Source organism: Podarcis vaucheri (assembly GCF_965113315.1).
Source record: "Podarcis vaucheri genome assembly, chromosome: 5".
Taxonomy (NCBI): Eukaryota; Metazoa; Chordata; class Lepidosauria; order Squamata; family Lacertidae; genus Podarcis; species Podarcis vaucheri.
This window is the reverse complement of record NC_138763.1, coordinates 84991191-85017607: the sequence shown is the minus strand read 5'-3', so window position 1 is coordinate 85017607 and position 26417 is coordinate 84991191. Positions and strand designations below refer to the sequence as shown.

The 26417-nt window shown below is 43.5% G+C and overlaps 2 long non-coding RNA genes across 4 annotated transcripts in view; one reads left to right on the top strand and one right to left on the bottom strand.

Annotated features, from left to right (window-relative positions):
* Positions 1–26417, top strand: part of LOC309533639 — a 45954-nt gene that overhangs the window by 12250 nt on the left and 7287 nt on the right. The window contains exons 3-4 of one of the 2 annotated variants that reach the window (XR_014220368.1): positions 8663–8787; positions 11319–12067. This is a non-coding gene — a long non-coding RNA (uncharacterized lncRNA). Of the gene's footprint in view, positions 1–8662; positions 8788–11318; positions 12068–26417 lie in introns of those variants that run through there. The other variant, XR_014220367.1, reaches the window with a different exon arrangement.
* LOC309533631 lies at positions 10114–24660 on the bottom strand. 2 transcript variants are annotated; one of them, XR_014220351.1, is made up of 4 exons: positions 24470–24660; positions 18424–18491; positions 17288–17360; positions 10114–10228 (listed from the first exon to the last, which is right to left on the bottom strand). It is a non-coding gene; the product is annotated as an uncharacterized lncRNA (long non-coding RNA). The 2 variants fall into 2 exon arrangements; XR_014220352.1 differs by lacking the exon at positions 10114–10228 and having other exon boundaries at positions 16849–17360; positions 24470–24659.

Below are 26417 nucleotides of genomic sequence, written 5' to 3'. Positions count from 1 at the left end.
CAGCTGCCTTTCCTTGGAATCAAGGTGAAACAATTACTTGACTGGCTGATTCCAGGAGGATCACCATCTTCAAACAACATTCACCAGTATTCAAAATTAATTTCCAGTTTTGTCATCTAAAAAAGGCATTTTAGTCTGAAGCACGACAGCCCTCCCCTCAAATTTGAATAATTTTGACTTATTGCCTCTCTGAACTTTATGTAGATTTGCAGAAAGTCCAGTGTAAGATATCATAAGCTGTCAATATTCAGTGCCATTGCATGCAATATACAAACACTACCAGGTACTAATATTATTATTTTCCATTTAACAGTTATGCCTCACCTTTTAATAGATATCCAAGTGGTTTTGCAGTTTTGAATATATATACAAATTTGAAACCAAAACAATTGAAATATTAATCTGGAAAACCCCAGTAGAATAGCATCTTAATAATTAAACGACTTAAGGCAACTTGAAAAAGTATAGTGTCCAGATCAAGGGAAGTAATAGTACCACTCTGTTCTGCCTTGGTCAAATACTGTGTCCAATTCTGGGCATCACAATTTAAGAAGGGTGTTGATGAGCTGGAACATGGGCAGAGGAGGGCAACCAAGATGATCAAGGGTCAGAAAACTAATTGGTCCACTAAGGCAGAAATCCTAAGTTGTCGCAGTGGTCAAAGGAGTTTTCAAAACTCCCTCTCCAAAGATGGAGATGGTGGTCCAGCCTTGGGCAGGAAGAATTGACCTTGCAAGATCTTTTGCAGCTGCTATGAATGCCTCCATAGCTTTTACCTTACCAATGGCAGAGCTCTGATGCCAGTAGACAAGAAAGGTGGGTGTGCCAAGGTCAGATAGGAGGCATCCCAGGCAAAGTTTGGGGGAAAGTTTACATCCAAACCATGACAAATTCTCCCAACACAATCCTGAAATGACCGCTCTCCACATCAAACGGAGATGTGTGTGCCCGTGTGTGCCCTTTGTGTGCCCGTGCACAGCACCCCCAATCCTACGTGATTCCCAACAGAGCGCTCCTGGACCACCTCCCCAAGTCACGAACCTTGAGGTTCCCGCCAAACCTCAGTTCAAATAACCAATCATGACTGGGGAGGCAGAGCCAGGGGAGCGGACCAGGTAAGGGTAAGACCCGCTCTTTAAGCATAAAAGGGGATGGAGACAGGTTGGTTAACCCTGATATGCCCCAGTTCCCCGGGAGGGATAAATGCCCAATCCCTAAACCAAGGTCTTCCTACATCTGAAAGTTTAATAAAGTTGTGGCCAATTTTAATCCCATAACACATTGTCACATGTCATTATTCCACCCAGGTGTCGCCTGGGGTTGGGGGGTCTCTGCCTGGGCACGCAATAGGGAGCAGGGGCATATTAAATTCCTGGAGCTGGCATATGTATTTTGCCTCCCACTGAAAACAGAAAATATAAAATGGTAACTGGAAGAAGACCCAGATTGGGGGTGGGCATGAGAAAATGCTGCTGCTTCTTCCTTCCTGCCCTGCCAACATGCGCCTTGCAGGGCTTGAGAACATTCAGATCCTTCATTTTCCAATGGTATGATTGTTCCACCAGTTAAACAGTATCGTAATTTCCTCTCAGCTATCAGATAAGGAACATTGCTTCGTGCCAGCAGTCAGTTGCAGACAAATAACAAATACCATAGCGTGTCAACCATCAAATATTATCAAATAACAAATCCTAAATAGACACCAAATCTTCGATTGACGTCTGATAACTGACTTCTGTATCTGACACTTGAGTGCTGCTGGTTAAAAGTGTGTCAAGTATCAAATTGCTATGAAACTTTGACAGCCAAATATTAAACGTGGAATTAGAGCCGTGTACTAATATTGAGATCAAGTGTCATTAGATATCAAAAGATGTATTAGATATTTAGAGACTAGAGGAAGGCTTTGTAATCCTTCTGTGGGCGGAACAAGGAGAGAGGCAATTCTTCGCCAATTCCTCTTCCCATTGGAAGCCCCATCCCCCATGCATCCCACACTCTGCTCCAGAGGGTTGGGGAACGCTTTGGAACATCACAAGATGTAGTGCAGGGTGGGGGGAGCTCTGTCATTGTCCTACTGACAGAAGGTCCCAATGAATTAAAGACCCCTCCATCAGTGCATCACACTTGGAGTACTGTGTCCAGTTCTGGGTACCACAGTTTGTGAAGGATGTGGACAAGCTGGATGGAACCTGTACAGAGGAGGGTGACCAAGATGACCAAGGTTCTGGAAACCAAGCCTTATGAGGAACGGTTGAGGGAGCTGGGTACGTTTAGGCTGGAAAAGAGGAGACTGAGAGGAGACATGACAGCCACCTTCAAATATCTAAAGGGCTGTCACATGGAGGATGGAGCGAGCTTGTTTTTCTCCTGCTCCAGAGGATAGGACTTGAACCAATGGCTTCAAGTTACAAGAAAGTCAATTCCAACTAAACATCAGGAAGAACTTTCTGATGGTAAGAGCTGTTTGACAGTGGGATGGACTCCCTCAGAAGGTGGTGGACTCTCCTTCCTTGGAGGTTTTAAAGCAGAGGTTGGGTGGCCATCTGCCATGGCTGATCTAGTTGAGATCCCTGCATTGCAGGGGGTTGGACCAGATGACCCTCATGGTCCCTTCCAACTCTACAATTCTAAGAGTCACAATTTGATACCATCCAAATATGCAAAATGGTCAGAATGAATCCCAAAAATATTGGTGCCTGCTCCTGTCTGTGCCCCTGTTAGTTGGTCATCAAGGGTACAAATGAACATGTGGCGGAGTAGGGATGAGATTGCACTCACTGGATCTATCTCCATCTACCAAGTATCCAAGGACTTGCTTGGACAGGAGCTTACTTGCATATTTGAAAGGTTCATATTCATATTATTTTTATTATTTATTCAATTTGTATACTGCCCTCTAACCATAGATTTCACGGCGGTTCACAAAATAAAAACACAAGATAAAAAACATAAAATGCATAATAAAAAGAAGAAGAAAAACAAACCAATAACCCCCCCTCCCACAAACACATTTAAAAGTATATAGGGTGTTAGTCAGCCAAAGGCCTGTTTGAAGAGGAACGTATTCGTCTTGACCCTAAAGGTGTTTAATGGGGATTATGGACTGCCAATGGGAAGAGGAATTTAAAAAAAAATACCTAGGGGGGGAATATGATTTTTATTTTCCCACCCCAAAATGGTAAAGTCTGTCCTTGCAGAACTGCTGTGGCTAGACTTCTGACATTTGGCAGGCTCTATTGTCTTAAAGGAGTGGTGATGCCTGCAATCTGCATTCAATTCTGGCAAAAAAAATAAAAGTTAAAGACTTTTTGTTTTTTTAAAAAAAATATTTGAAAGGTTCCCTGCCCAAAAATCCCTTAATGGATCTGCCTGGAATTTAATAGGTTTAATCTACGCAGGAGGGTCTCCTTTGCCTGCAAATTTCATCCACTAACATGAAAAGAACAAACATTATAGCCATTAAGATCAGATTTGTACCCAAATAAGGAACTGAATCAGAACAATATAGAGTGGATCTGAAACAGACTGAGACCCATGCAAACACTCCATGTACCAAGTGAATACTGTGGTCTCTACAGACCCCTAATATTGATTAAGTGCCCCTTGTCTGTTCTTTAGTCAGACTACCTTAATAAAACTATGGACTGGGTTTAATCTGTGCTTTAACTGGTTTGGGCTCCAAACCCAAACACACGTACTAGATAGCAAGGTAGTAATCCTATACAATGTTCCCTGTGAGTAAGTCCACTGCACTCAGCAGGGCTTGTTTCTCTAAGTATACAGTTATAGGATTGCACTATAAATCCCACAGAGCATAGAGGGATTTCTGTCTGAGTAGACATCCTTAGGATGCAGTTAAATTACTGTTGTTGTTTTTGCAGAGCTTGTTTTAATTGTTTGAAAGTTGCCTCGAGAGCCCCTTAGGGGCTTTCAAGGTGGGAGAGAAGGGGGGGAAAGAAAAAGAAAGAAAACCTATTAAATAAATAAATGCAAACACAGATCTGAAATAAGCCTCACAATCCAGATTGGTCTCCCTCTCTGTGTGTCTCTGCTCCAGTAGATCATTATTAGTCGCTGCTATCTGGCATTTTCTTACTGTGGTTAAAGATGAGTTACTGCATGGTTTTGGTTAATGGAGGCATATTCCCCTGAGACATAAGTCCACGCTAGCTTTAAAGATGGGGCCGGGTACTTTATTATGGCATACGACCGATTTCAGCGCTGCTTTATCATCTGCCAGCATGCGCACACAAACTAATCAGCTATTCACTGCCTCTTGCCCCCCGAGGGCACCTTTCAATGAGGAAGACCATTGATTTTTACCATCAGACACACAAACCGTGAGCCATTCCATGCATTATGCTATCCCCAGTGGTACATTCTGCAGGGAAACCAGTCATTTCGGTTCATCACGTGCCCACCACACAGACAAACGAGCATGTAATAAAGTATCCCAGAAATTCAGCTGTTTACCATCTCTCTCCCTTTCCTGGGAGACAACACTTTCCCTTAACTTGGAGGCTCTTGAAGGGTCTTTATTAAATATATTATTCAATTCGGGGTGTGTGGGGAAATACGGTTTAATGGAGAGTTAAGACTTATGACTAAGGCAGTATAAAACACCACAACCAAGCAATTAATGTATTTCTCTCCACTGCAAAATGAGGTATTTCCCTTGAGATCGCATGTTGCTGCGTTCACAATGGACAAATACAAACTTTTTCCAGACACACCCGTATCACTTTATTTATTTATTTATTTTCCCTTTAATTGACCTTAAATGTCAGAGGCTCCAGGGTCTCATCCAGAAATATCGCAGCCTGAGCATGAGAATTTGCCTGATGACCAAACTGGGAACTCAGACTTCAGGACTCTTTTCAGATTCAGGAGATCAGACAGGAATTGGCAGTCAATAGGAAGCCTCTGGCCTTGTCAACACTGTAGTGTAGGTCCGCTATAAATCCGGAATTTCCGGGATTGGTTTGCCGAAAATGATGTGCGGGTGGAATTTTCGGGTTTAGTTTTGAGATTTTGCAAAAAAAGCTCTGGATTTTCACTTTTTGAAATATGGCTACCCTACTGTAGTGCCTTTTGCTTTCAGCACTTCAGCTCCTTCCTTGTACAGTGGTACCTCAGGTTACAGATGCTTCAGGTTACAGACTCCACTAACCCAGAAATAGAACCTCGGGTTAAGAACTTTGCTTCAGGATGAGAGCAGAAATCGTGCGGCTGTGGCACGGTGGCAGCAGGAGGCCCAATTAGCTAAAGTGGTACCTCAGGTTAAGAACAGTTTCAGGTTAAGAACAGACCTCCAGAATGAATTAAGTTCTTAACCAGAGGTACCACTGTATTTATTTATTTGTTTGTTTGCTTCATTTTTATATCACCCTTCACCCGAAGAGCTCAGGGAGGTTCACAACATGAAAATACAAAATGAAGCACAAAATGCATAATAAAAACAAAAATAAAACAATACCCCCCCCAAAAAAAAATTAAAAGGACATAGAGTGTTAATCAGTCAAAGGCCTGGTTGAAAAGGAACAATTTCACCTGGTGCCTAAGGGTGCCAAATGAAGGTGCCAGGCAGGCCTCCCTGGGGAGCTGCTGTGGAACAGGCCCATTCTCATGTTGCCACCCTCCAGACCTCTTGTGGAGGAGGCACATGAAGAAGGGCTTCAGATCATGATCACTGGGTCCAGATTGGTTCTCGAGACAAACCATTTGAAGGTAGTTTGTCCACCTATGTGCTGTAGACGGAAGTGAAGGGCAGGTGGGGCTTGTCAACATGGGAAGGTAGCCCACCAAGAAGAAGGAAAACTGATCCAGAGGCGGAGCTAGCTGCTCTGGCACCTGGAGCGGCACACATGCTGTGCACTGGGGGGCAGGACTAGCCATCCACGGGGGTGCCCCACCACCGAGTGTCCCGGGGGGGTGCGGCAGTGGTGAGCATCCCAGAGGGGCGCCGCCCATGGCAATGTCATCCCCCCTCAGGGATAACATCCAGGGCGGACCGCCCCCACCACCCCCTTTCTCCGCCAGTGCTCAGATCCTAACTGGTGCATTGTGGGATATCTTTGGGGGAAGAAAAGACTAAGGGGTTAATTCTAACCAATTCTGGAGCAGAGTCCCTAAAATTGTTGGATGTTGCTTTGTACATCTTCCAGCAACTGCTGCAGCCAACCTGGTGTCACATGTATTGCTCTGCTTTCCTTTGGCCCACATCAGTGAGGGTCTTGTCATCGAAGCAGCCCAGGGCCTCCATACACACTGACCAAACTTGCTAACACAGCAGTTTGATTTCACACTGAAATGTCTTGAATGTCTTGAGGGACATTCCATTGTCCCTCAAGACAGACCGAAACCATCTCTCTCTCTCTCTCAAATTTCAAGTAGAAATATGAGTAAAAATCACACCCATAGCTCATACAATTTGGGCACCTGTTACACACTCACACATTACAGGTTGACAGATGTCAAACAGTTCCCAGTGATCACCATGAGAGAAATACACCTTTATAGTGAACCATAGTCTTATCGACATCATAAAAAACCCTCCAGCTACTTTTCACACAGAATTAATTACTATAAAACTGAGCAACCACATTTTAGAAGAGCCCTAAAGTGATTTCCAAAATTTAATTAGGACAAACATTTCCCCCCTTACATCAGTATCACTTTATAATAAATGCAATCATTATTAATTCCTTCAGCATTGGCAGTAATAATGTTAATCATGACAAACTCTTTGGATAGTAATGCGTTTGTAATATTTTGTTCTAGTGCCTGTTAATGCTGATGTTAAATTAATTTATAAAAATATTGTATATGTATGACATGACATGTTGCAGTCTCAATAATGATGCTTGATAACAATTATGTGAGCTTCAAAACACACACACACACACACACACACACACACACACACACACCATGAGCTACTGATTCATAACAATTCTAAGGAAATATGTAACGTATAATACATTTATCACACAATGCTTTCTCAAATGCTGCTGTCACACAGTGACTAGGGACGGGTTTTAGAAGCCTAAAATCATACCCACCCACACCCCAAACTGGTAGTTAAATTTTTGCAAACCACATGATCCAGTTTTAGCCCACATCTGCAGTGTAAGTGGGTGTACAGAAGGATTAGGCAACTGTGGCTAAGAATGCTTTATATTGTAATAACTTCAGTGCAATATTTCAAAACTTGGGCTCTTGTCCTTGCTTTTCAAAGCTAGTTTTACACCTGAGATTTTGCCTTATGGTTGTTACAAAATCACATGCCTATGTAACTTACAAGCTACATGTACTGGAATAATTTCATTATGAGGGAGATAATTATTGGGGTGTCCTCCCACAGACATATGCAAGCTGATAGGGAACACTCATCTGTACAAAAATGCTGTCTGTTATAGAGGCACTATTCCCAGGCCCACAATGAATATTCAGGAGAGTTTTGCCTTAAAGGCAAGGATTCAACCATTTGATTATGTATTAATGTAGTGAATCCTCTCCACAAAAAGATTACAACCTGAGTATTGGAATAGGTTTTCTGAGAATTGCCAACAAATAGGATGGGTGTTGTGCATTAATTAACATCTAAATGGTTTCAGGTTTTATACTTGAATATCGGCATGCAAGTATTAGCATTTAAATTGTTAGGAAATAAACTTCTGCTTGGGATCAGAATTTTATTAATGCGTTTATTAACTGGTGGTTAAAAATGTACTAAGCGCTATCAAAACTGTTTGCTTTTTAAGGTCAAGTGGAACAGTTCACTATCTCCGGGGCTCTGTTATGAGGAAGTCTCAAGTTCTTTGGTATCTCACCAGAGGTACCCTGAAAGTCCTTCCACTACTGGTTCATCTGTAGGAGAATAGGGCTCCCCTGTCAACTCTCAGCACCCTTAGGTAAAGGTAAAGGGACCCCTGACTATTAGGTCCAGTTGTGACCAACTCTGGGGTTGCATTGCTCACCTCGCTTTATTGGCGGAGGGAGCCAGCGGACAGCTTCCGGGTCATGCGGCCAGCATGACTAAGCCGCTTCTGGTGAACCAGAGCAATGCACGGAAATGCCGTTTACCTTCCTGCCGGAGCAGTACCTATTTATCTACTTGCACTTTGACGTGCTTTCGAACTGCTAGGTTGGCAGGAGCAGGGACTGAGCAACGGAAGCTCACCCCGTCACGGGGATTCGAACCGCCGACCTTCCGATCAGCAAGTCCTAGGCTCTGTGGTTTAACCCACAGCGCCACCCACGTCCCTTACCAAACTACAATTCCCAGGATGCTTTGGGGAAATCGTGGGTGTTTAAAGTGTTCTGGCTTTAAATGTATAGTGCAGATAAGGCCCAGGGTTTTTGTTCTTTTTATTCTAGTTAACTTTTAACTGAGAAACAGTAATGAAGAATAGGCAGATTCGTAGTTCTGAAATTTCCTCTTCTCTCATAACTTTGCTTATTTGTTTGCTGCTATTGCTCTTTCTTGAGTGAGATGGGCGCACAAACCCCAGAGTCTGTCAAGACTGGCCCGTTCGGGCAGGGGTACCTTTACCTTTACCTTTATTGCTCTTTCTATTCTTTACCTTTCTTAATGTGAGAAGGGTCGCGTTGAGGCCTTACGTAGTGCCTGTGATTTTTGTACCATTTTTGTGCATAGGAGAGAAGGATGGGTTTTTCATCAGCGTCCGTTTTCCATCTAAACTTACCAGCGAGTCAACAGATTGCTGTCCAACATGAGTGTTAACTTCCAAGGCGAGTCCAGACGGCAAGAAGCAACACTCGGTAAGACGATGCCAACATTCCTTTTAACTTCAAAGCAAATTCCAAGTAACAAAAGGATGAAGCGCGGGATTGTTAGCTACTTAAATATTCATTTTCCTTCATAAGCAGCTTGCAGGGGCAGAGAGGGAGAGGGAGACAGACTTTGGATCCAAGTCTTAAGCAAGACCCCGATTCACCGCTGAAATTCCGCCTTCAGACTGATGCAGCTATTTGTAAATTCAAAGCCAGCTGTAGATAATCTTCTAGGACACAGATCCAAGGATGGAGAAAGCTTTCGGAATTGGGGTGTGGGGCGAGAACAGCAAGGAATTCACCCAGTTTGGAAATCCCCTAACCATTACAAGCCAGGCACAACCCCTCTTGACATTTCACCTTGGCTTGTAATGCTTGGCCCCAGCCCTCTCATCTGGCAGCTTCCCTCCTTTCCAGCTTTCTCATACTTTCCAAAACATACCAAGTTAAGGGGGGAAAGGGGGGAAGCAGCTATGGGGAAAGCTGAACTACTGAAGGCTGCTTCTAAGCTGTCCCAGATTCTATTGTTACATGCCACCCCAATGTCCACAGCAGTGCGAGGTTCCAGGGAGTTTCAGGTGCTTGCCCAGGGTCTGTGATTCCTTTTGGAAAAATGAGACACAGCAGGGACTGTGGTGTCTTTAGGATATACAGTGGTACCTTGGGTTACATACGCTTCAGGTTACAGACTCCGCTAACCCAGAAATAGTGCTTCAGGTTAAGAACTTTGCTTCAGGATGAGAACAGAAATTGTGCTCCGGCGGTGCAGCGGCAGCAGGAGGCCCCATTAGCTAAAGTGGTGCTTCAGGTTAAGAACAGTTTCAGGTTAAGAACGGACCTCCGGAACAAATTAAGTACTTAACCTGAGGTACCACCGTATATCATTTATATACAGATATAGACAACCTGATCCTACAGTGAAGGGGTACACAGCATCAACACCCCAGATTCGCTGCAGATTGGTGCAGATCAGTTTTTGCAAAGCTCTTTTGGTTGCCCTCCATCACAACTTGTAAACTTGGGGAAGTATGGGAAAGGGAGGAGAGGAGAGAAACTGGCAGTCAGGCGAGCTTCCCCGGGCTGGGTTTTTCTAAGCCCAGCCAATTCAGAATGGATATGGGTGAGTTTCACTGCTCTCTATGGTTGCAGAAAGATAAATGCTGTATCAAATGCAAAGTTTGAAATTTTGTTCTATTTTTACTTTTATGAATTATTCAGTAGCATTGTTGTTGTTGTTTTTTTAAAAAAAATGCAAAGCACCAATTTATCCCTGGAAATGGATAGGACTCAACAAAGGAGTGTGTGTGAGATTAATACAGGAAGTTATTCATTTATTTACATGTTGGTCTCACTTTTCCATCACAGAAGTGGTCCTCGGAGCAGCTTACAATCGCAGTCAGGAAATTTACATAATAGAACCAAACGTAATCTGTCAATAAAAAAGTTCGAAAATCTACATAATGCAGAAATAACAAGAGACTATAAAACCAGATGGAGAATCATTAAACATGTTAAGCAAGATGTAAGAGGGTTATCCCAAAAACCTTAGGAGAGAATGTTCTCATTTTCAGTCACCCTTATGTGCCTTTAAGTGACATCATCATATGGCCACATGATTTGACTACTTAATGTCATCCCATTCAGTATTGTTGGAGTACTCTGATTTGACAGAATCATGCATGGGACTAATTCAGGAAGGAGTTAAAAGCAGAAACTGGGAAACTTAATATGCTGAACCTACAGTTGCCAGCAAAACAGGATTATTTGTATAGTCTAAGTGTTTCTAGGGAGAGAGATTTACCTCATGAAAGCTCATTTTTGAATGCCACAAATAAAAAGAGAATATTTGACACAGCTGTATGTATGAACATTCCGTCTAATATTTAAACAAAACACTTTTCTCACACAATATTCAGAGATAAGGGTAGATGCTGATGAGATCAGGAAGCACTACTGTGATCAATTTTGTGTTTACAAACTCTAAATGTTTAGGTATGGTCTGTGAATGGTGTGTTCAAGTAGTGTGAGTGGTTGTTTAAACAGAGGAGCATGAAGGAGGAATTACCTGCAAAAACATACCATATTTTTTGCTCTATAAGACTCACTTTTTCTCTCCTAAAAAGTAAGGGGAAATGTGTGTGCGTCTTATGGAGCGAATGCAGGCTGCGCAGCTATCCCAGAAGTCAGAACAGCAAGAGGGATTGCTGCTTTCACTGTGCAACGATCCCTCTTGCTGTCCTGGCTTCTGAGATTCAGAATATATTTTTTCTTGTTTTCCTCCTCCAAAAACTAGGTGCGTCTTGTGGTCTGGTGCGTCTTATAGAGCGAAAAATACGGTAGTTCCAGGATTTTAAAAATCATTATCGGACTCAACTAGCTTTGGTTTTCAGAGTGACAAGAAATAAGACATTATTATTTCTACAATTGCATTTCCCATTATGGTATGATCTTGTTGTCTGCACACTTAGCTTGTGCGATTTCAGCTATATGTGGTTTAAGGCCTGCTATTCCACCAACAGTGCCTCCGAAAATTTTTACACACCACTTGGGAAGACAGGCGAACTAATGCCAGTGTACTGGAAGAAGCAAAGATCACTAGTGTCAAAGCAATGATTCTTCAACATCAACTTCATTGGACTGGTCATGTTGTTTGGATGCCTGATTATCGTCTTCCAAAGCAACTACTCTATTCTGAACTTAAAAATGGAAAGCGTAATGCTGGTGGTCAACAAAAGAGGTTTAAAAACTCTCTCAAGGCAAATCTTTAAAAATGTAGTATAAACACAGACAACTGGGAAACACTGGCCTGCGAGCGCTCCAGTTGGAGAACAGCCTTTATCAAAGGTGTCATGGGTTTTGAAGATGCTCAAACTCAGGATGAAAGGGAAAAACACGCTAAGAGGAAGGCACGCTTGGCAAACCCTCACCGTGATCAGCTCCTGCCCGGAAACCTATGTCTCCACTGTGGAAAGATGTGTGGATCCAGAATTGGCATCCACAGTCACTTACGGACTCACTGTTAAGACCGTGTTTATGGAAGACAATTTTACTCGGCTACAAGTTTTTGTCAAAGTTGAAAGTTGAATTCCCACAAGTTAAATGCAGAGCCACAGCATGGAGAGGACCTTTCTTGGGAAGCAGGACTGAAATTAAAAGAAGAAGAAGAGTTTGGATTTGATATCCCGCTTTATCACTACCTGAAGGAGTCTCAAAGCGGCTAACATTCTCCTTTCCCTTCCTCCCCCACAGCAAACACCCTGTGAGGTGAGTGGGGCTGAGAGACTTCAAAGAAATGTGACTAGCCCAAGGTCATCCAGCAGCTGCATGTGGAGGAGCGGGGACGCGAACCCAGTTCACCAGATTACGAGTCTACCGCTCTTAACCACTACAAGCTCTTTCTGTACCAGATTGTCCTGGCACAAAAAAGAGCTTCTAAGCTCTCTGCCTTGCTTCCCAAGCAAGGTCTGGGGGGCTTCCATGAGATCTCACAGGAATTTGAATGACCCTGTGAGATCTCGCGAGAGCATCTGAGATTTTCAGAGCTGGCACACCACTTCCCAAAGCCTAGATGCGCTCACATGGTGGTTCCTTTCCAAGTATTTGAGTATTTTTGCATATACACAGAACCCTTGGAACAGAACCCTTGCATAAGGCATGACTGTACTGTATTTTTAAAGCAGAATTATAACCATATGGCTTATAATAATTATTATTATTTAAGTAGAATTACCTTTATTTGGCTCATGGCAATTTGTTTGAGCAGGCAGTTCTGCCTTCGCAAATGATATGGGCATACTTTGTCCATCACTGGATTTTTCTATTTGTTGTGGACAGGCTTCCAGTAATATGAACAAACTATACAAAACATACGCGTGCAGAAGGTTCAGTAAAAGAGGCTAATCAAGATGTTTGTACGACATTGGGCTAGCCAGATTGGATGACCTGCTTTTAAATTATTAGGCAACCGCAACAGTTTTGCAACTGCAAAAGAGTTTCTCTTTTGGGGAAGAGGGCAGAATAACACTTCTGTGGTTGGGATGTTACAGAACGTTCATATTTTGAGAGTTCTGCTCATAATGCACAGTAAATGTAAAGCCTGTCCATATTTTTTATTGCTGTGAATTATTTCTCATAAGGATAATATCCCAGTGGAACACAGTAAATGTCACATAAATATGAAGCTGTTTCATGTTATGTATATAATTGTCAAATTGCACGCACGTATCCTGTACATTTCCAATACGTAAACATTTGATTAGAAAAAAGAAAATCCATAATGTTATGCAGTTTAGAGTGGCATTTTTTCTCCTGCACTTGTAACGTTTTACTTTTTGGCTGCATATTTTTAAAAATAAGCTTAGCTCTGTCGTTTTTAGAGGACTTTCTAGCGCCATGGTTTTTAGGAGCTTGTTTAGTGGCTGCCATGGCAACCGTTACCAACTGTTATGATTAGGAAAGATGATATCTTTGGAGATGATTTGGAGAAATTGTGAGGCATGAAAGACTCAGATGCATGGAGTCTCCAAATTCATGATTAGATTATCTGCTAAATCCAGGGGTAATCTTTCCAAGCCTGTCTCAGGAGACCAATATTATGGTTTTATTAAAATGCCTACATCTGAGCTGCCTTCACTGCCAGTTTGCAAACATTTTCGTATACATACAATACTATATTATATTAATCTACTACAACTAATAATAATAATAGTAATGTTACATATAAATTATTTTATGATGATGATGATTTATTGACTTTATATACCACTCTATACCCGGAAGTCTCAGGGTAGTTCACAGAACAAAATCAAAATATAAAACCACAAAATATATAATCAAAATAAAAACAACAACCCACTAACCCCCTCCCCCCCAAAACCCACATTTTACAAGGCCATAGGATGTGAATCAAATCAACCAAAGGCCTGGTTAAAAAGGAATGCTTTTGCCTGGTGCCTAAAAGTGTATAATGAAGGTGCCAGGTGAACTTCCATGGGGAGACCATTCCACCGATGGGGAGGCACTCCAGAGAAGGCCCATTCTCTTGTTGCCATCCTCTGGACCTCTTGAGGAGGGGGCACGTGAAGAAGGGCCTCAGAAGTTGATCTGAGGGTCCAGGTAGGTCCATATGGAAAGAGGCAGTCCTTGAGGTATTGCGGTCCTGAGCCATTTAAGGCTTTATAGGTTAAAACCAGCACTTTGAATTGGGCTCGGAAACTAATTGGTAGCCAGTGCATTCAGACCAGGATCGGTGTAATATGCTCAAACCATCTTGCTCCAGTGAGCAACCTGGCCACTGAATTCTGCACTAGCTGAAGTTTCCAAACCGTCTTCAGAGGCAGTCCTTGTAATGGTTGCCAATTTGTTTCCAGGCACAATTCATAGAATCATACATAGAGTTGTAGAGTTGGAAGGGCTCCCAAAGGCCATCTAGTCTAACCCTCTGAAATGAAGGGATCTTTTGCCCAAGGTGGGGCAAGAACCCGCAACCCTGAGATTAAGACTTTCACGCTCTACTGGCTGAGCTATCCAGCTATGCTTATTTGAAAAAATCCTATTTTGCTTGGATCCAGGATATTTGAAGGACCAGAATGCCTGCTCCATATTATGGAAGCCTTCTTCTGCATCCTGTGTGTGTCAGTTTCACAATTTATTGAGAGAAGGAAAGGCCCTCTTTGTGGAGGAATCCGGATCACAGTAATATTGATACAGCCTAATGCCAATATTTCTACCCATGTTTACAAGACTGAAGCAAGCTTCAATGCTCGCCGTGGGATTTACTCCCTTCTGCATAGGTTTGCAATCAAATACTTTATTCAGGAGAAATTCCCATCTAAATTAAAGCGTTTCAACCCCCAATCAAAAGCGTGAAATATTCAGAGCACTATTCGTTAATTCCCACCAGGCCATTCAGATATATTAGGCTGCAAGGATTCTTTTTTCCCCTTTACTGTCAGAAAAGCAAAATCAGATGAGGAAAAATGTGGTTTAGTGTTACTTGCAAAAGATCCAGAATAATAGTTGAATCATGCCTGTTCTTGTCTTCTCTTGCACAATTGTTCCTCGCATATCAAGTGCATCTCTTCTTTCCTCCCCTTCCCCATACCATTTATTTCCAGGAACCTCTAATGAAGTACATCTTGAGTTTCCTTTTCATGGCTAATGAGGAGACAACAAGAATTTGACTAATACTAGTACAATTACTGAAGCAGTGAAGCGTGCATCCCTGATTAGATGTGATAATTTGCAAGGCTGGGCTCTTCACATTAAGTTTGCAAACAGTTTAAAAATCGCTTCCCCCTATTTATCCAGCTAATCTCTGTTAATGACTCCCAACCCCAAAAAGGAAAGAGAAAATGTCTTTAAAATCCTATATTTCATTCAGGAAACTTGCAAATGGAGCAGAAGTGGAACTTGTGGGAAATCTATTTCTGAGGATTTTCCAGTTAAGGGACACAGCTGGCTTTTCACCAGGCTTCAATATTCATAACCGCTTGAAAACAACAGACATGCTCTCAGACACAAGCACATGGGTGTGCACAAATGCTCTTACATTAATCTTCTTCTGGTTGTAAAAATTACTTTATTAAATGGATATTGAGATGCCCCCAATTACAACATCTTTGTGTAAAATCAGATGTACCTGACATTGACTCCAGTTCAATGTAAAAAATATATAGGAAAAGATTATTGTCTGTAGAACAGGAGTTCAATTTTGTGAGGTGTCAGCTGGGATCTGTGAAGATCCTTGATGATAATTCTATGGGGTCTCTCAATCTCCTAATCTTTAACTAACAGGGATGCAGTGGTTAAGAGAGTTTGTGTACTGGTCCAATAAACGCTTCCGCTGCGCCACCAGCAACAGCTCTCTTTGCAGAGCATTAATTAAGTCCAGTGCAGAGATTCTTGTTGCAGTACAAGCTTCAAAGTCTCAGCAGCAAAGAAATAACGACACAGGGAAGCCTGTCTTTCCAAAGACAGGTTTATTGCAGAAAGATAACAGAAACACCTCCGGAGCTTTTGGACATTTTTGCTTCACGCCCCACACCACACAGAGAAAACAAACACTCTATATACTGAGCAACTTAACAACTTAACGAGCTTGACTACTTAAAGTCACATGACATTGCTAACTTGCCAGCGTCTTAGGTTTCACACCCTAACAGTGGTGCTGTGGTCTCAACCACCGAGCCTCTTGGACTTCCCGATCATAAGGTCAGCAGTTTGAATCTGCGCAATGGGCTGAGCTCCCTTTACTCTGTCCCAGCTTCTGCCAACCTAGCAGTTCGAAAGCATACCAGCGCGAGTAGATAAATATTATTATTATTTATTGAATTTATATACCGCCCTATACCCGGGGGCGCCGCTGTCGCAGGATAGTAAACAATGTTTCTGTGCACTCTAGCTTTCATCACAGTGTCCTTTTACACCAGAAGCAGTTTAGTCATGCTGGCCACATGACCCAGAAAGCTGTCTGTGGACAAACACTGGCTCCCTTGGCCTGAAAGTGGAAATGAGTGCCACACCCCATAGTTGAATTTGACTGGACTTAACCATCCAGGGGTCTTTTCCTTTTTATCTAGTCTTTAACTCACGTATATTTTTTCCTTCCAGCTGGCTGGGAAAACAAATACTGAATGGTTAACACCTTATCTTAACTTCTGCATAAAGATAAAGTGCTTATTGTGTCAATAAATGAGAATTTTTATCATATCAAAGACATTTAGACCCTCAGTACTGCAGGTATGCAGTGGTTCATTCCCTCCATTAATGTCTCACTCATCCTGCTACCCTTTTAGTAATACCTTCATTTAAAAAGCGGGGGACATGTGACTTTCAAACACCATTGAACAACCTGCCTCTTTTTGTAGAAAAATACATGGTGTGTGAAGTGGCATAGGTCAGGGAGAAAGTTGTGCATATTTTAATATTCATTTGATGTCAAAATACAGCAGGGGGGTGGAATCTTCTTTATTGACATTGAAGCCAACATTTATCAACCACTTGCTTTGATCTCCTGCAAAACAAAACCCAAAAACATTTTTTTAAAAAAACTTAATATATAGCCTGCATAGAAAACAAGGTGCATATTTGACAGGCAAGTGTGATACTGTTCCTCCCCGCCTCCCCCTCAGTCTGTCTGCATCTTCATGAGACAGGAGATTTTCTTTTCTTTTCCATGACAACTTTGCAAGACTGACAGATACCATTTTCAGATCTTACTTGCTTTTCTTCAGAGGCAACGTGTATGCTTTCAACAGTCACTCAGATCTGAAACAGGTAATTCACCCTCATACCTGCCAGGGAGGCCTTTGAAGCCTCAGGCAATGATTTGTGTCAGATTTCAAACACTAAAGCAGGATCAGATCTTGATGGTTGTGACTTGGGACATGATCTTACCAACATGTCTGGGTACATGGGCATATCGGGGCTTCTCTTAACCGCTTGGCTACAATAGCCATTTTTGCTGCCTCCCTTTCTGTTAACTGACCTTGCTCCTCTGTCGTTAGCAGCAACGGGTCAGCATTTAGCTGAGCAAAGACTTCACTGGCATGGAAATAAAGCTGAAGAGAAAATAGAATTCGTGTAATTTCTTCATTGCAGGATGCCATTGAGAGTACGGACATTGGAGCCAGAATATGCTGATTGCGGCAATCATAGCAACCGCTGGTGCTATTTTTTCTTTAAAAAAAGAGGTGCCAGAACTCACCATGAACACCTCCCTTGTTGTCTTAGAATGGCAATGGTGCCCACCTGAGAGGTGCCAGAACTGAGTTCAACCACACAATCACTTGGTTCCCTTCAGGTACTGGTCCCAGAGCCAGTTTCTGAGGGAAACAGGGTAGGTCACGGTAGCAGGCCATGTGGTGGGGCAGCGGCCTTCACGTCATCTCTTGACAGTGGAGTTGTTGCTGCTTCTCCAGGGAGTTAGGGGACTGCACCTCAACACTACCCTTCTCAATTAGCAAAGAATTACACCTGTTCCCTAAAAGTCGATGGGTAGGTCACTGGGGAAGCTGAGCTATAGGAGAGTTCTCGAGGGAAAGAATCCTATCATTGCTGCCTGGACAGGAACAACTAGGAAGACGAGACGCGTGAGCCACATCAACGGAATGGAATCCTAGCATTGCTGCTTGGTGTGAGATGTGCAAGGAAGAGATGTCAACAGAAGAAAGGAAAAATTGGTATGGGGTGATCCTGGTTTCAAGCACGAGTTTGACGCTCTTCCTCTCAGCTGTGCAGGGCAAGGAAGGCACTTCTGCAATCCTTCCTTTAGGAAAGGGATGGGGAATCTGTGGTCCTCCAAATATTGATGGACTACATCTCCATCATCCCTTGCCATTGGCAATATTGGCTGGGGCAAATCAAAGGAGGAGCCCAACAACATCTGTTTGTTCTCCCTGACATGGTCTTCTTCGAGTTTCTAAGAAGAAGGGGGGAAAGCCAGACTGCTTTCCGCTCGGTTAATGTGTAGCCTTACTTAAAATAACACTGAAACAACCAAGCCACAAAGGGGAGGGGAGGCATAGTATTGCCCCACAAAATCACGACTCCCTGGCCCCAGCCCTCTTAGGTACCCATTTATGTCTATGATCTACCCAGCCCACCTGGTAGAAAGAGACCTACTGGCCAGAGCTTTTAAGCACTTTGAAGTGCCAGCATGAAGTGGCATCCTTAACCGGTTACTTTGCCCGCTGTAAGGAAGAGAGGAAAAACACTTGACGGTTACCTAGCAACTGCCAAACACCCTCCCAACCTGGAACAGCAAGGCAGCTGGTTGCCAGTGCCATGCAGATTGCAGGATGCTGTCTGGCTCATTGCCCTCCAGTGTGTAAGGAGTGATGTTCTGCTCACACAGTGCTCCCTGCAGACCTTGCCCCCATGAACACAATGGCAAGGCCAGCTTCTTTCAAACGTTCTATGAGGGCTAAGTGTGCGCAAGTCAGGGAGTTTGCAAATTTGTGGTGGCAGGCTCTTCCTCAAATCCACACGCACTCATGGGAACATCTGTTTGCTCCACACCACCACTTTAATGCCCCACCCAAACCGCCCCACCACCATGTGTATTCCGTTAACTCAAATACAGAGTCTGAAAAGGGATTTCCCCTCAGGCAGAAGATCTCGAGGTGCAGCAAAGCACTCTGGGACAAAGCAGCAACAGTTAGAAAATGCAGTTACCATGGCAAGGCTCAAGAAGTAACATTACAGATGCCCTTTCCACAAAATCAGAAACTGTGAGGGGTGGGCGTATAGAGGGAGAGCAGGACCGCATGTACTGTAGAATCAGCACCTGCAGGCTTTACACGTCCCAGGTCTCTGCACATCCAATGGAAGCTTCCCTTCCAGGGCTAAAAGAACCCTCCCCCTTTAATGAGGAGGCCGTTTTTATTGGCACCAAGGAAGGAAAAGGGCTAAAAACTCACACAACACAGTCCTGATACAGGAGTAAACATTAATACGTTAAAAAGACCCAACCCAGAACACAACTTCAAGTGATGTAGTTAGCATTGTGTCTAGTGAGGAGCCCAATGAGAGGTGATCATGCCACATGGGTCCTCCCCACAGCGCCAGATTTAGGGCAATGCAGGCAGTTGCCCCACACAGGGCACTGAGCCAAGGGGCTGGAAATTGAGAAGATCCATTGTTGAGAAGATCCGTTTGGGGGCACCAAATTTTGACCTCGCTGAGTGTACCATATGACCAAAGATTACCAAAGTCTTCCCTGCCCCCCATTATTATAGGACAGAACAGCATTTGCATTGAATATGGTGGTTTAATTTTTCAAGGCATACTTCAGCTATTCTCATGGTGGGCTATTGCATCTTAGCACACACTTTGGAAATCCTTGATCTAACTTCTGCGTTCCTGTGTGTATTTTCCTTAGAAGATGTTCTGCTCAACAGAAAAGGGATTGGCTGTTGTCAGGGGTTCAGGAGCAGAGACGCAGAGAAGGGAGGAAGCAGAGAGCGAGGGGGAGGAATCCGAAGGGAAAATGAGTGATGATGACGACCCGAGATCTCCAAGCCTAAGCAGTGAGTCAGAGGACTCCCAAAAGGGAGCCCCAGTGAGCAGAGCAAGGGGGGGATCCGGGGGGACTCCCCAGGAGGAAGGGAACAGAGGAGATTCAGAGAGCAGCAGCTGGAAGTCGGGACCCACGCTCAAGACTGAGAGCAGCAGGGAGGAAGGTAGCCAGGCATCGGGTTCCGGAGGCTGTCAGCAGGAGGGAGGGCACGAGTCAGGGGTGGTCACGCCCTCCTCAGAGAGCGAGGCAACGGTTAAGAGGAAAGTAGAGAGTTGGGCGCGCGCGCCAAGTTCAAATGCAGCGGAAGCTGGAGCAGTAAGCAGCCCGGAGAGTGAGCCAGGTCCTAAAGCCCGCCGCAAGGAGGCAGAAGGATCAGGGGGGTCAGCGTCAGAGGAGAGTAGAAGGGAGGAGGCCCAGGGGGGCAGAAGGACCCAGAGACGTAGGGAGAGGCGAAGGAGGTGGAGCAAGGCTAGGGTATTAAGCTGGTGTGCAAGAGGCGGGGACTCAGACGGGTCTTCGCCGACCTAGGGCAGAAGGTGTAGAGCTGCACGCTGCAGTTCGGAAATGAAACCTGTAACTTAATAAAGACTCTTATAAAGTGAACACTGGCGGACTTGGTCCTATGTGAGCTGGGACTGGGTGGCAGCTCTGACAGCTGTCGTTTAAGCTTGTTTGGAATCCCTGCATCAGGCACCAGCTTTTGTTTATAAAATAGGCGCAAGATTCAGTAAGAACATTTGTGTCAACCATAGATAATTGCATTTGGCACATGGAAGAAGCCAGACAGTATACACTGGTGATGATATGCAATTATAGGGGATGGAATTCTTTGTGCATCTGGCGAGGAAGTTTTCTAATGTGCAGAAATTTTGACGGAGGTTGTTTGACTGAAGGCTGTTTGCAATCCAATGTGACATTCACATCAGTATGTACTCCTACTGGAGTACATAAATATGCACTCCAGCAAGAACACATACAGATGTGAGTAAAGGGACTGAACATTTGGAATGTTCCCTTGATTTTTCTAGGAATAGTGGCTGTTGTCTATCAGGCTTTGTTTACTTTGCCAACGGCTTGTCATGAGTTCTCACAACAAAGGTTTTAGTTATAACCAGACCCAATAAATAGCACCAATGGTGTAATGATTTATACAAGAGCTGTGGGCTTATCCTGCCTTCTTCAATGCCTTTCCCACTAACTTCTCTTGTACCTCTCTGTACCCGTCAGAATGACCTTCGTTTTTTCAAAATCTGGATCGAGTTATAAAACCTACCCAACTCCACAATCTGAAGTAGGTGTTAAGGAAAAGATACAATCATCAGAAGCAAAGACATCAGAAAGTAATCATTGGCCATTGATTAGGGTTGCCATACATCCAGAATTTCCCAGACATGTTCAGTATTCAAATGGTGAAATTAACACCCGGGGGGGGGATTTCAAAAAATTGACAAAATGTTTAGGTTTTTGCCAACAATTTTTGTGTTTAAGTATCACTCTTTGCCTCTTGTGGGTGAATTCCAAAAAGCTCAACAACTTTTGTGTCCGGATTTTTACTTTTTTAATTATGGCAACCCTACCATTGATAGAAGAAGAAGCGTTTGGATTTGATACCCCGCTTTATCACTACCCGAAGGAGTCTCAAAGCGGCTCACATTCTCCTTTCCCTTCCTCCCCCACAACAAACACTCTGTGAGGTGAGTGAGGCTGAGAGACTTCAGAGAAGTGTGACTGGCCCAAGGTCACCCAGCAGCTGCATGTGGAGGAACGGAGACACGAACCCGGTTCACCAGATTACGAGTCCACTGCTCTTAACCACTACACCTCACTGGCTATGATCAAGATTCAGAAATGAGACTTCCGGGTTGGTGCCTCCGGCAATGGCGGAATTCCTCTGATCGGGAGGAATTTGCCCCGTGGGAATTTGGGTCTGTACCACCACGGCGAAGGCGGAGACCCGTAAAAATCACAGGCGGGAGAAGCCTGTGAACGTGGGATTCGGAGGGCAGCTTTTGCGCCTCCCCTACTTGCAGGGAAACCCGGTTTCGGGGATCCGGAGTGATGTGGGGTGAGCGGCGCGGTGCTTCGAATCGTCTGCTTCTTCCACGGAGTGAAGCCGCATAGCTGTTGTCGGAGAGCACTGACTTTTTCCTGTGGACAATTTGACTCTAAAGTAATTACCCGTGAGTAGAGCTGAATTGGGAAGAATTGGATTTTTAAACGTTTAATCTGGCATCGAAACGGGGAGGTTCAATACAGGAAGTCCGCCTCCCCCTTTTGTAGATAAACTGAAGCAAGGAGGCTGCAGGCTAAAGTCTTGGAAAGCCTTTTGTAAAAGACTAAATTTCAATCGGTAAAGAACTAACCCCCCCCCCTTTTTGGAGACAGGAGAAGGGGGGGAGTGGTGGACTGAATATGCCTGTAGGAGAGAGTTAAGAGAGTTAAAATACCGTCGCTCTGACCCTGGAAACAGGCTGCTAGCAGGATTGATGTTTTTTGAAACGTCAATTGACAGCGTTTAGAATGTTCATTGACAGGTAGCTAAACAAGAGAATACATTGTTTCTACTGTCTCCGGTTGTTTTCAAAAAAAGGAGGAAAGTAACTGAAAATTGAAACTAACTTTGGATTATTGAAACTGTGTTTAAAAGAGGACATACTAATACAAATAGAAACTGTTTTCCTTCTAGCGGAAGCTTTTGAAATTGGTTACTTTACAGGAGCTGGGCTAGGGGAATTTCCAGCTGCAAGATAAAAAATTGTGAGACTTTGGAACTGACCTTGAATCTCTTAAGTGTTATGGCAAATGGAAAGGAAAAAACAGATGGGATGTCGACAGAAGAGGCTTAGTGGTTGCATTATTGAAAATAAACGATTCGCTGGAACAACTTCACAAGAATACAGACGTGATAAATGTGAAAATGGATGCTGCAAATATTGAAATTGACTTAATCGTAGAAAGTTTAAATAACTTGAAACAAAAGGTGAATACCAATTCAGAAACCACCCAGAAATTGACACAGGAATCTACTCTGATACAGCAAACTGCAGATGAAGTCAGGGGAAAAACCCTTGCTGCTGAATCTAAAGCGATACAACTGGAGAGGAGAGTCCCATCCATACAAAAACAACCTGATGAACAAAAGCTGACATTCGTTATGATTGAACTTAAAGAAGAACAGATGGATTTGAGGACCAGAGCCCTATCTGAACTGGAAAAGGAAAGCTTGACAGAGTTTCAGGAGGCGACAGAACTAACATCGGTTGAGAAAGAGAGGTATTTGGGGGTTAGTATGACCGCCAAAAATGTGAATCTGTTTAAGGATAACTGTGAAGGATGTTGGATTGAAGAGAAGGGGGATTTGGAAATATGGACAAATCAGAAGTTGTTACTGTTGGGCCGAGTTACTGTGGTGGGGATGAGGGCTGCTGTGTTGCTGGGGATGCTGCTTTTGTTTCAAACATTGCAAGCTTTGGATGGGATGGATTGTTTCAGGAGGTGGCAGAGGGATGTTTCTAGAGTTGTTTGGCAGGGCAGGAAGCCTCGAGTAAAACTTAAGATATTGACGGATGCCAAAGAGGGGGGGGAGTGGACTTGCCCTGCCAGACCTCTAAATTTCATTGTGAACCATCTGCTTTTTGCTGGTTGACAGAATGGCTGCTTCTTGGAAGCACTGAGGTGTTGGATAATGGCAGACGAAGTTGATGGACTATATGGAATGGGCGGAAATGACTGGCAAGATCCGAGACCAGGGAGAAGAGTCGGTGGAAGAAGATTGGAAAAAGTTTAAAGACTATTTATAGAAATATTGTAAAATTAAGGAATGTTAGAAAAATGTTGGAATGAAGTTATATGGCTTTAAAAGGTAAAGGTAAAGGTACCCCTGCCCGTATGGGCCAGTCTTGACAGACTCTGGGGTTGTGCGCCCATCTCACTCAAGAGGCCGGGGGCCAGCGCTGTCCGGAGACACTTCCGGGTCACGTGGCCAGCGTGACATCGCTGCTCTGGCGAGCCAGAGCCGCACACGGAAACGCCGTTTACCTTCCCGCTAGTAAGCGGTCCCTATTTATCTACTTGCACCCGAGGGTGCTTTCGAACTGCTAGGTTGGCAGGCGCTGGGACCGAACAACGGGAGCGCACCCCGCCGCGGGGATTCGAACCGCCGACCTTTCGATCGGCAAGCCCTAGGCGCTGAGGCTTTTACCCACAGCGCCACCCGCGTCCACCCCATATGGCTTTAGTATAAATGTTATAAGGAATTAAGTATAAATAGATTAATAGAAAATTAAAGGAAAAATAAGGCAAGAATGTGTTAAGATAATTATAGGATAGAAAACAGAGTAAGATGGAAAGGAATTGCTGAAACAATTAATAGAAGTGGAATACAAAAAGGGAGGTGTGAGGCGGTCGCTGGAAATAAGTGAATGAAATATAAGATATTGAAAATGTTTGAGGTGTTTTTAAATTGTTTTTGTTTGTTTTTGCTTTGTTTTGTTAGTCCATGTAGCATTTTTGTATTGTATTTGTATTGTTTTTTCTCTTTTCTTTTTTTGTTTGTAGTGTTGTGTTGAAAATGTTGAAAAAGTAATAAATATCATTTTTTAAAAAAAGATCAAGATTCAGAAATGTAAAAGAGAATGACTTGCCAGATACCTTTAAAGGTTCCAATGCAAAAACAATGTCAAAAACCAGGCAATGTGACTGGAGTCATTCAACCCATCCGTGTCTTGTCTTGTGAACACCATCTTGCTTCTGGATCCTATACCTTCCTGGAACTTTGCACCAGGCCACTGAGAGCCACTGCTACAGGCAATATAGTTGCCATTTCCTGGCTCTAAGACCTGTGGGTGTGACATCATTCTGATGCAAGAATGCAATTCCCCATGGAAACAAAGCATTCATGCCTACAATTGGTTCCATGGTCTGGGAGTAGGCAGACATCCATTGCCTGACATCGAAACCAGAACATTCAGAATTATTTAGGCAGCTTGGCACAATAATATTCAAAATAAGTTTCAGCAGTTTGTCCCAGCTCTTGAACCAATATAGATGCTGTCTGAGAGTTGAAAACAAACGGATAAAGAAAACCAGCTGCATATTGAACATGGTGATAAACTAGAGATTCTTCTGTCAACTGGCTTACACCAGTAAAATTTCAGCCTAGAGATTATTCATGTTCGCTTGGGGAAGATAATCCAGTCCAATGCCTTTGTTTATTATGGGTCTGCCTTGAGGTGGGAAATCCCCATTCACTGGTGACTGAAGAGAGAGTGTTATTCAAGCCATGGAAAAAGTCAGTGGGTGTGCCGCCCATCTGTAAAAAAGCCCAATTCCAGCTCCGTTACTTTTTTAATGGAGATCCTTAAAATTAATAGCAGGGTAAGCCCATTTGACAAGGCACTAACTAGTTGTTCTTAAAACATTTTAGTCTGTTGTGTTTTTGTGTTGATTAGCATGTGGGGAGCCGACGTAAATTGCTTGAACTCTAAAGTTAAGTCTCTTGCCTCAGAAAACCTTACAGCTTAGGAGTTTATTTTCATACTCAAACGTTTAAAACAATTAACTCATTCATGGGAGAGGACTTTAAACTGAGCTCATCTGAGTTAAAAAATATATATACAAGAGTGTTATTCATGAGTGAGCTTGTTTTCCCTCCAAATCGTGGGTTGCTTGAAACCAAAAGCTGAAGGAAAACATTGCTCTTAAACTTAATATGCTACTAGCCAGTGGAAGTGGGTGCAATGCCACCAGATTTATCTTCCCCTGTCATTTCAAATGCACGCCTCGCCCAGCCTATGCAACCCTTCCTGCCATTTCCATCCTGCTCTTTATTTATTTTTAAAATGTAAAGCCAGGTTTGTTTGTTTAGACAGGTAGCTTTCTGCCCTGCTCAAAATTATTATTATTATTCTGGTGTATTGGGATTTGACAGGGATGAAGAAAAACGTCAGCCATTTCTTCCCGTTGTCCTTACCTCATCTTCAGGGGAATGTTTGCAGCTGTCTCTAGCGCCATTCGAGGCAGTAATTCATCTCCAGATGCAGGCTAAGGCCTAAAAACCTGCTGACACAGACACTTGCAGTTGCTGATACCTTGACTTCTAGACAGGCATGTTTAATTTGTACAATAGCCTCAACTTAAGACGGCTATTCCCTTCTATAAAACCCCCAAGGCAAATTCATTGCAGGGTAGACTTTACCATCGGGGGCAAAAACAAACAGTAACACTCCAAAGTCCCTGCCCTGGGTTTTTCTTTTCTCTTTTCTAGGTAGCCAATTAAAACAGAGGAAGAAATGATTCATGAATTAACAAGAAGTTGACAGGGTGGGTAGGACTTGAGCCAATGGCTTCAAGTTACAAGAAAGGAGAGTGCAACTAAACCGGGCCTAGGCAAACTTGGCCCTCCAGATGTTTTGAGACTACTGTTCCCATCATACCTAACTACTGGTCCTGTTAGCTAGGGATGATGGGAGTCGTAGTCCCAAAACATCTGGAGGGCCGAGTTTGCCTAGGCCTGGACTAAACAAAAAGAAAACCTTTCTGACAATAAGAGCTCTCCCTCGGGAGGTTGTTGACTCTTCTTCCCTGGAGGTTTTTAAGT